The 10,660-nt window shown below is 46.7% G+C and overlaps 1 protein-coding gene across 6 annotated transcripts in view; it reads left to right on the top strand.

The window, feature by feature from the left end:
* LOC122539543 (serine/threonine-protein phosphatase 2B catalytic subunit alpha isoform) overlaps positions 1–10,660 on the top strand; it is a 306,563-nt gene that overhangs the window by 241,820 nt on the left and 54,083 nt on the right. The window lies entirely within an intron of this gene.

Here is a 10,660-nt window from a genome sequence, read left to right as displayed (position 1 = left end):
TCTCTCTGTCTCTCTGTCTCTCTCTCTATCTGTCTGTCTGTCTCTCTCTCTCTCTGTCTCTCTCTCTCTCTGTCTCTCTCTGTCTGTGTCTCTCTCTCTGTCTCTGTCTCTCTCTCTCTCTCCTTCACTCCCCTTCTCTCCCACTCTTTTTTTTTAATTACACACATAACATTATCTCCTGTTCCGTTTAGGTTTCCCATTCTCTCCCTGCTCACTGTCTCTTTCCCTGTTGCCCTGATTCTGATTTCCATTCACCCATTCCCCCAGTTTCCTTTGACCTATCTTGATTCCCGATTCACCAGTTGCCTTAGTTTTAACAACTCATACCCTGGTGTTCAAATCCCACTGTAGCCTTGTCCTTTCCCCAAGCCCAGTCATAGAGATGTACAGCACACAAACAGGCCCTTCAGTCCAACTCGTCCATGCTGACCAGCTATCCAGAATTAATCTAGTCCTGTTTGCCAGCACTTGGCCCATATCCCTCTGAACCCATCCAGATGCCTTTGTCACCGTCCAATATCTCAATGTTCCTCCAATTCGGACCTCGTGAACATCTAAGATTTCCATTGCTCCTCTGTTGGTTTCTATGACATCAGTTGTTTACGTCCAGGACTCTGGAATTCCAGTCATGAGATTTCTCATGTCCTTCTAAGGTGTTTCTTGAAACCTCCTATCTTTCACTGTACTTTTATAACCTGTCCTGAAATCTCTCTGCGAGGTTATCTGTCAGAGGACTCCTGTGAAACACTCTGGGATGTTTATTCACCATCATCAATGTTATAAAGTGCAGCTTGTTTCTCAACAAATCAGCTCCACACCCACTTCCCCCTTGTTTCGAAGTTCTATCTCCATCTTCACTCCATCAGGATCTTCAGGATGCCAGTTTGACAGATTGCCCTCTGCACACTGACGTACTCCTGTCTGTGGCTAGGCTTCTGGGTCTGAGGTGATCACTGCACCACGCTCCTCCCTCAGCTTTGACACTGAAGTGTAGACAATCCCTGGCCCCAGGAGGAGGCCATTCGGTCCATTCTACCTGTACTGGCTGAAGCTAGTACTCGACTGAATCCCAAATTCCAGCTCCTGTTCAGCCAATCAGGTACCAGTTTTTAAACCTGAGGGTTTAGAATGATATTACTTTCTCAGATCTGCACTCTGCTCCAAGTACTCTTCAACTTCCCTCACATTTTTCTCTCAGTCACTTCAAGTACATGATCCCTGGTAATATAGACCTCTCTGTTATACGCTCTAGACCACTCTAACGGGCCGTGTGTAATTGTATACACCCTGTCAGTTTCCTCTCTCCCAGTCAGTCTTCAATCTTTAAAATCATCATACTTCTCTGTTCCTGTCAGCTGTTCCTGTCAGCTGCCCTCTGGAAACCCTCTGATTGGTTTAATTTATGTATAGTCACGTGTATGTTGTTACAAAACAGTGAAATGTGTACAGTGTCACCAATCGGCCGCGCCATCTCAAAACACAGAAAAATGAACCAAAACGTTGAAATAAAGGCAGAAAATAAAGGAAGTGTCCAGCTTTCTGGCCCTCCTTGTGAAGTGCTCTGTCATGGGCTATGGGTCTGGTGGCACCAGCCTTCAGCACCATCTCACCTCCACCAATACCGTCGTCACGATGGCTCCTCACTGGACCTCACCAACCAGACACCACAGATGCTGCCGGGTACCGCACCAGCCAAAACCCAACTCCTCCATGGGTCCACGTCAGGCCCACCTCCCCCATTCAGCCAGCTCTCAGACTGGGTCTGAACTCACCTCCAGTGACCCCTCGATGAACCTGCGCCAGGCTCACTCATCACTGCCCAGACTGTCACCACAGGCAAGCTCTTCACCCACGAGGGAAACAAACCAAAAGAGAAAAAAATGCGAGAAAAGAGAAAATGAGTGAAAGGCAAAGAGAGGAGGTGCAGTCAGAGGTAATGGAATTACAGCTGAATAAGGCATGAGGGAGGAGCTGGGTAGGATTGCCTGGGACAGGAGCCGAAAAGTGTGACACTGGAAAAGCGCAGTAGGTCAGGCAGCATCCAAGGAGCAGGAGAGTCGGCATTTCGGGCATAAGCTCGTCATCAGGAACAGGAGAGGAGCTGAGCAGGAAAGATGTTGGAACAGCAAGGGCTGGGGTTCCGGGGAGTAATTCAGGAGACACAGCAGAGATTCATCCCAAGGAAAAGGAAGCTTGGTACAGGGAGGGTGAGGTAACCATGGCTGACCAGGGAAGTCAGGTTATAGCATAAAAGCAAAAGAGAAAGCAGATAATGTGGCGAACAGCGGTGGGAACCCAGAGGATTGGGAAGCTTACAAAGACCAAAGAGGACAACACAAAAGAAATCAGGAGGGAGAAGATTAAATATGAGGGTAAACTTAGCCAGTAATATAAAGGAAGACTAAGAGTTTCTTTAGATATATAAAGGGCAAAAGAGAGGCAAATGTGGACATTGGGCCTCTGAAAAATGACACTGGAGAGATTGTAGTGGGGAACAGGGAAATGGCTGAGGAACTGAACAATTGCTTCACGTCTGTCTTCACAGTGGAAGACACAAGTAATATCCCAAAAATTCAAGTGAGTGAGGGGGCAGAGCTGAATACAGTGGCCATCACCAAGGAGAAGGTGCTATAAAAACTGAATGGCCTGAAGTTGGATAAATCACTTGGACCAGATGGACTACACCCAGAGTTCGAAGGGAGATAGCTGAAGACAGTAATGGTGATCTCTCAGGAATCGCTAGAAGAAAGGAGGGCTCCAGAGGATTGGAAAATCGCAAACGTGACACCTCTATTTAAAAAGGGATTAAGACCGAAGACAGAAAATGACAGACCGATTCTCCCAACCTCGGTCAAGGGTAAGATCCTGGAATCCATTGTGAAGCATGAGATTTCTAAATACTTGGAAGTATATAGTATAATAGGACAAAGTCAGCATGGTTTCATCAAGGGGACGTCATACCTGACAAATCTGCTCGAACTCTTTGAGGAAGTAATGAGCAGGTTAGACCAAGGAGAGCCAATGGATGTTATCTACCTGGACTTCATGAAGGCCTTTGACAAGGTGCCACACAGGAGGTTACTGAGTAGGGTAAGGGCCCATGGTGTTAGCGGCAAGGCACTAGCATGGATAGAAGCTTGGCTGTCTGGCAGAAAGCAGAGGGTGGGGATGAAGCCGAAGGCAAGTGGTGTTCCGCAAGGGTCAGTGTTGGGACCACAGCTTTTCGCTTTATACATTAATGATCTAGATGAAAGAACTGAGGGCATTTTGGCTAAGTCTGCAGGTGATACAAAGATAAGTAGGGGGACAAATAGCATTGAGGAGGTGGGGAGGCTGCAGAAGCATTTAGACAGGTTAGGAGAGTGGGCAAAGTGGCAGATGGAGTACAACATAGAAAAGTGTGTGGTCTTGCACATTAGTGGGAACAATGGAGGCATGGACTATTTTCTAAATAGGGAGAAAACTCAGAAATCAGAAGTGCAAAGGGACTTGAGAGCCCTAGTCCAAGTTTCTGTCAAGGTAAACTTGCAGGTTGAATGGGTAGTTAGGAAGGCGAATACAATGTTGTAATTCATGTCGAGAATATTAGAATATAAAAGCAGGATGTATTTCTGAGGCTCTAGGCTCTATAAGGCTCTGGTCAGACCACATGTAGAATATCGTGAGCAATTTTGGGCACCGTACCTCAGGAAGACTGTATTGGCCCTGGAGTGGGTCCAGAGGAGGTTCACGAGAATGGTCCCAGGAATGAAAGGCTTTACATATGAGGAACATTTGAGGACTCTGGGACTGTACTCGATGGAGTTTAGAAGGATGAGGAGGGTTCTGATTGAAACGTGCAGAATACTGAATGGCCTGGACAGTAGAGGTTGGGAAGGTGTTTCCTTTGGGAGGAGAGACTAGGACCCGAGGGCATAGCCTTGGATGCTGTGGAGGCCAGGTCATTGAGTATATTTAAGAAGGAGATCGATAGGCTCTTGAATAGCAAGAGGATCAAAGATTATTGGGGGAAAGCAGGAGAATGGGGTTGAGAAACTGATCAGCCATGATTGAATGGTGGAGCAGACTTGATGGGCTGATTGGCCTAATTTCTGCTGCTTTGTCTTGTGGTCTAAATGGGGAAGGAGGGGAGGGATGAGCCGTGGGGGCTCAACAGCCCCTATTCCACCACCACCTTACTGACCAACTGTGTCCACCCCAATGTGATCTCATACTATTTGTGTAACAGTCAGCAGATCTGCCAGCAAGCCCCTCTCACTGTGGTTCACTTAACACCCCCTCTCTGAAAATATACCTCTATAGTCAACCAGCGAGGGAGAGCTGGCACAATTATTTCTATAGAAATGAATTGGAAGAGGTAATCAACTTTCTGAGCAGGATTGTAGGCATTTCTATTTAAATATATTTGTTTTTTGGGGGGAAATGTCTATTTGGACCAGGCTCGAGATAATTAAATCCTTTTAATGAACCATTTAGGAACAGTTCTGATGAATTTGAATAATATCCTCGCATGGCTACCCTCCATTGTCCCTCACTCTCTGATTGTTGTGACAATTCCCTGAATGTTACAGAGCTTGCACAAAATTCATGACGACGGAGAACAGTGCTTTGCTCAACCTGTGACATTTGTACATAAACTGCAATTGTTGGTATTCTCAGAAGTTAGTTTAATATTTTAACTTGCTAATAATGTTAGTCTGCATTGTTGTCCTGCAAAACATTGGAAAATAAACCTGTGCCCTCCCCTAAGTCCCTCCTCCCTACCTTTATCTTAGCCTGCTGGGCACACTTTCCTCATTCCTGAAGAAGGGCTTGTGCCCGAAACGTCGATTCTCCTGTTCCCTTGGATGCTGCCTGACCTGCTGCGCTTTTCCAGCAACACGTTTTCAGCTCTGATCTCCAGCATCTGCAGACCTCACTTTCTCCTAATGTTTGGAATATAAAGATGCAGGAGCTACTCTGTCAGAACGGCTGACAGCATCTGTGCGGAGAGGAACAGGACTCTAGCTTTCAAATCCAAGCCTGATCATTTCGGGATGAGCTCAGGGAAGACTTACTCACACAAAGGGGAGAGAAATCTTAAACTCCAAGTTCAAACTGCTGAGTCTGGAGCTGTGGTTGAAACTTTTGAATGAGTTGTGCAGTTTTGTTGGAAAATGAGATTAAGGATTGTAGAGCCACAACAGGGAATGAAGTTAAACAATGAAGAGAGCTATCCTCTTGAGGGTTTTCCCACCTCAATGACTGGGTGTTGCACATGTTCATTATCCAAAAGCAGCAGTCAGTAAGTGAACACTTTGGATTAAAAGGGTGGCCTAAGCAGGCACTTTAGCAAAGATCATGCTTAATGGATCCATTTTGTACAATTTATAGGTGTAGCTGAGTGCAGTTTGTTTTTAAATTTGAGCCGTGTATAGAGAGCGATGTGAGAATGCTGCTGGTGTTCACTGAGCTGTGGGGTTGGTCATAGGTCTGACAATCTGTGGGAGTCCTGAGCACAATCAGCAAACTAATGAGCAGCCTCACTGAGATTCTCCAATCGATTAACTGTTTCCAAGGCAGAGGGAGAGAGATTCCTGATGACCAAGGGGATGATGATTATCAGGGGAAACGAAGGAATGTCGACTCAGATCAGCCAGGATCATATTGAATGGTGGGTTAGGCTCGAAGGGCTGAGTGGCCTACCTCTGTTGATTGGTTGGGGATAGTGTTGGATAGCAGCTTTCTTTAATGAGCAGCCTGCATTCTGTCCCCTCACATGGCCATGTTTATGAACCCCTGGAGTCTAGCACTGATGCCTGCAGTGTAGCTCTCGCCTCCATACAGAAGTTAAGGCCCCTGTCCCTACCCCACATTCTGGGCTGTTGGGGGTGCATTTCCAGGCAGTTAAGGGTGAGACTCTGAAAGAGAGTTCCATTTAGTCAGAGCAGCGGGGGATGTGGGGGGAGACTGCAGAGCCACAGAAGCTGCTGTAGATTTCCAGCCGTGCGGCTTCGTGTCCAGGGCCAGTGGGGAGAGGTATCCCCTCATGGTGAGCTAAGCTGGCACAGACTGCAGCTTCTGCCTCTCTTGGCCAGGGGAGCTGGTGGTTTCCATCCTCCAATCAGTGTCTCAGTGTAAATGAAGCAGCATTGTGTATTTTTGAGGTGGTGTTTAGTAATCGTTATGAGGAGTGTGAATCCCACACATTCTGGATTGAATCGAAACCTGTGGGCTGGAAGCTTTGTGACGGATTGATGCAACAGAGTTGGCTGGGCTCTGACACGCCCACTCAGTGAGCTGCAACATGAGAGAACATTCTCCTGGATCTGCCGAGGCCAGAGACTCAATGTCCATCTTCCAGTTCTGACCATTTTTCCCAGTGTGTGGGGTTCATTAGCACTGAACACAGTTAACAATAATGACCTGTGCTGTATGGGGGAGGGGGGTCTCAATTCCAAGAAAGAACAAGTATTTCCACTGTTCACAACTTCCAAGCATCACAAAGCATACGGTCCAAGTACTTCTTAAGGTGTAGTCACTATGGCAGCGTGAGAAATGCAGCAGATAAATTGTGCACAAGAAGCTCCCACGACCAAAGAAGATGTTTGTGGGAAAGTGCTGGAGGAGCTCAGTTGGTCTGGTATCATGTGAACTCGACTCGCTGTGTAAATGCTGCAGGTATGACAAGCCCTTAGGTTGTTAATGAAAGAAAGCTGTTATCCCTCACTATCCCCGCCCAATATTTCAGGTCACCTTCTGTCCCCTTTAATCAAAGGCTATGGCCACCGCACAAACAAGGAGCAGGAGTAGGCCACTCAGCCCTTCAAACCTAACCCACCATTCAATGCGATCTTGGCTGATCTGAGTCTGCGTTCCTGAATTTCCCCTGATAATCATCATTCCCTTGGTCATCAGGAATCTCTCTCCCTCTGCCTTGGAAACAGTTAATTGCTTGGAGAATCTCAGTGAGGCTGCTCATTAGTTTGCTGATTGTGCTCAGAGCTCCCACAGATTGTTAGACCTATGACCAACCCCACAGCTCAGTGAACACCAGCAGCAATCTCCCATCCAGGATCATTGTTGTAAACCTCCTCTCGACCCCTGTCGAGGCCAGTACTTCCAGCCTTCAATATGATGCCCAAAACTGCTCTCAATATTCCAAATGTGATTTGACCAGAGCCTTCTATTGCCTCAGTAATACATCCCTGCTGCTGTATTCTTCCCCTCTTGAAATAAATGCTAACATTGTATCTGCCTGTTAACTTAGGAGTCTGAGTTCAGGACTAGGTTTAAGTCTCTTTGTGCTTCAGATTTCCCAAGCCTTTTCCCATTAGACAGTAGTCTAGACCTCTGTTCCTCTGACTAAAGTGAGTAACCTGTCACTCAGCCTTCCACCGGTCAGGAAAAAGTAAGGACTGCAGATGCTGGAGATTAGAGTCAGGATCAGAGTGGTGCTGGAAAAGCCCAGCATGTCAGGCAGCATCTGAGGAGCAGGAAAATCGACGTTTCAGACAAAAGCCTTTCGACCAGTTAGTCAATCCTTTATCCATGATAGTTCCTTGACCCTAACACCATGGGCTCTTATCTTATTGAGCAGACTCCTGTGCGGCACCTTGTCAAAGGCCTTCTGGAAATCCAAATAGATCATGTCCTCTGGCTCTCCTTTGTCTTTCCTTTGTCTAACTTGCTCATTATCTCCTCAAAGAATTCTAACCGATTGGTCAGATGTAAGCTGCCCTTGCCTCAGCCCTATTTTACTATGCAGTGCCAAGTGCTCTGTAATTTCATATTGTATAATGGACTCAACCCTTACCAGTGACTGAGGTCAGGCTAACTGACATATAGTTTCCCAACTTCTGCCTCCCTCCTTTATTAAACAGGGGTGTTACATTAGCAGTTTCCCAGTCCTCTGGAACCGTCCCTGATTCCTGAAGGACCACCACTAATGCCTCTAGAATCTCCTCAGCTATCTCCTTCAGAACTTTGGGCTGTGGTCCATCTGGTCTGGGTGACTTATTCACCTTCAGACCTTCCAGCTTCCCCAGCACCTTCTTCTGAGTGATGGCCACTATGCTCACCTCTGTCCCCAACTCTCTCAAAGTTCTGAGAGCGGAAAGTCACCCACAGCCCCATCTAGACCCCCCACCTGATGAAATACCCCATTTCCCCCCCCTCCCCCCCCAGTATGAGAGGGCATTAGATTTCATCCTGGTGAAACAGCCACTTTCTGATGAGACAGAACAGCCAGGGAGTCAAACACTCAGGGCAGTAAGTACCAACTTGTGGGGATCAACCAGGATGATATTTTTGAGTTAACCTGTTTGGATCAGGTATGAGAGACCTCAGAGAGATGTGGGATTTTGAACCCTGACCTTTTGGGTCAGCATCCAGCTTTGCTGTGGTCACTTGGTCAATTCCTCTCTGAAGCTGCTACTGTGGAGCATCACCATCTCCTGGCCATGTCTGGTACTACAACCCCAATGTTCCTGTTCAAAGTCAAAATCCCTTAAAGCGCAGAACAAATTATTCCTAATTTGTGGTAAGGTATACTTGTATTTAATGCTATATCTGATTTACAGCTTATTATCAAAATATGGCATTGTTATCTGTAATATACTATATGTTATCAAACATAATTTAGCATTTGATCTGAAGACAGTGTCGAACCACTTGCTTCTGGCATGGGGCTGGGGTAGGGTGAGGATGTTGGTACAAAATGGGATGTTAACTTGAAATCTGAACCAGAATATTCAGGGCGTTATGTCAGGAAACATTTCTCCACATTGGGGAGTTGGAATCTGGAACCCTGAAGCAAAAACAGAAATTGCTGGAAAAACTCAGCAGGTCTGGCAGCATCTGTGGAGAGAGAAAGCTGAGTTAATGTTTCAAGTCTGGGTATGACACTCCTTCAGAATAAGGAGATGTCACTGGACATGGAACGTTAACTGTACTTTCTCTTCACAGATGATGGCAGACCTGCTGAGTTTCTCCAGTAATTTCTGTTTTTGTTTCTGGTTTCTAGCATCCACATTTTTTGTTTAGTCTGGAACACACTTTCCCCTGAAATGCTGTTGTGGCTGGAGTAGGGTAGCTTTCTGTGGGCAAGCTGGTTTTAAGAGTTACCGAGTCAGGCTTGGTAGCTGGTAGTCAGTCATTGCTCTAACTGATGGAGTAGACTCCAGGAGCTGAATGTCCTCTCCTGGTCTTACGGTAAATGTCAGGCCTTAAAACCCCTCAACTAAAATGGATGTGTTCAATCAGTCTGACCACTCTTAAAGGGAAAGGGATTTGTGGTTTGGGATGCCACCTTGAAATAAGGTTAGAAATCACACACCAGGTTATAGTCCAACAGGTTTATTTGGAAGCAAGTTCTTGAAATAAGTTTGCATTTCAGAGGGCACTGGACCCAGTTAAAACATACTGGTAATGTTAGTTTAGACAGACAGGACTGGCTTTAGTGGAGGAACACTGGGAGTTGGAAAGAGTAAGCCATTCAGCCCTTCATGTCTGCTCTACCATTCAATATGATTGTGGCTGATCATGCAACTCATTCTCCTGTCTCCACGGTCTCCCCAGACCCTTTGATCCCTTTAACTCTAAGAACTGTACCTAACTCCTTCTTGAAAACATTTTGGCCTCAGCGACTTTCTGTGGGCGAGAATTGCACAGGCTCCCCACTCTCTGGGTGAAGACATTTCTCCTCAGCTCAGTCCTAGATGGCCCCTCCATACCCTTAGATTGTGAGCCCGATTCTAGACACCCTTCCTGTTTTTACTATCTCGTCCTGTTAGAATTTTATCAGTTTCAATGAGATCCCCCTCATTCTTCCAAACTGCAGTGAATATAGTCCTAACTGATCCAGTCTCTCTCCACATGTCAGTCCTGCCATCCCAGGAATCCGTCTGGTAAACCTCATTTGAACTCCCTCCATCGCCAGAGCATCCTCCATCAAATAGAGAGAGCATGGTGGCTCAGTGGTTAGCACTGCTACCTCACAGCGCCAGGGTCCCAGGTTCGATTCCACCCTCTCGCGACTGACTGTGTGGAGTTTGCACATTCTCCCCGTGTCTGCGTGGGTTTCCTCCGGGTGCTCCAGTTTCCTCCCACAGTCCATAGATGTGCAGATGAGGTGAATTAGCCATGCTAAATGGCCCATAGTATTCGGGGATGTGTAGGTTAGGTGCATTATTCAAGGGTAAAATGTAGGAGAATGGGTTTTGGTGGGTTACTTTTCGGAAGGTCAGTGTGGACTTGTTGGGCCAAAGGGTCTGTTTTCACACTGTAGGGATTCTGTGATTCAATGAAAACTGCACCTAGTACTCCAGGGGTGGTCTCTCTAAGGCCCTGTATAATTGTAGCAAGACATCCCAGCTCCTGTACCTGAATCCTCTCGCTGTACATTTACCTTTTTCACTGCCTGCTGTAGGTACAGCTCTTCCCTGTAGTAACTGGTGTGCAAGGGCACCCAGGTCACACTGCACCACCCGCTTTCTCTGTCTGTCACCATTCCAATTATCTACTTTCCTGTTTTTGCTCCCAAAGTGATAACCTCACATTTATCTGCATTATACTGCATTCTGCCATGTATTTCCCCACTCCCTCAACCTGGACAAATCACAATGAAACATCTTCCGGCCCTCCCAGCTCACTTTCCCCTTCCCTCCCTCCCTCCCAGCTC

This window comes from Chiloscyllium plagiosum, chromosome 32 (genome assembly GCF_004010195.1).
Source record: "Chiloscyllium plagiosum isolate BGI_BamShark_2017 chromosome 32, ASM401019v2, whole genome shotgun sequence".
Classification (NCBI taxonomy): domain Eukaryota; kingdom Metazoa; phylum Chordata; class Chondrichthyes; order Orectolobiformes; family Hemiscylliidae; genus Chiloscyllium; species Chiloscyllium plagiosum.
This window is presented reverse-complemented; position numbering and strand designations above follow the sequence as displayed.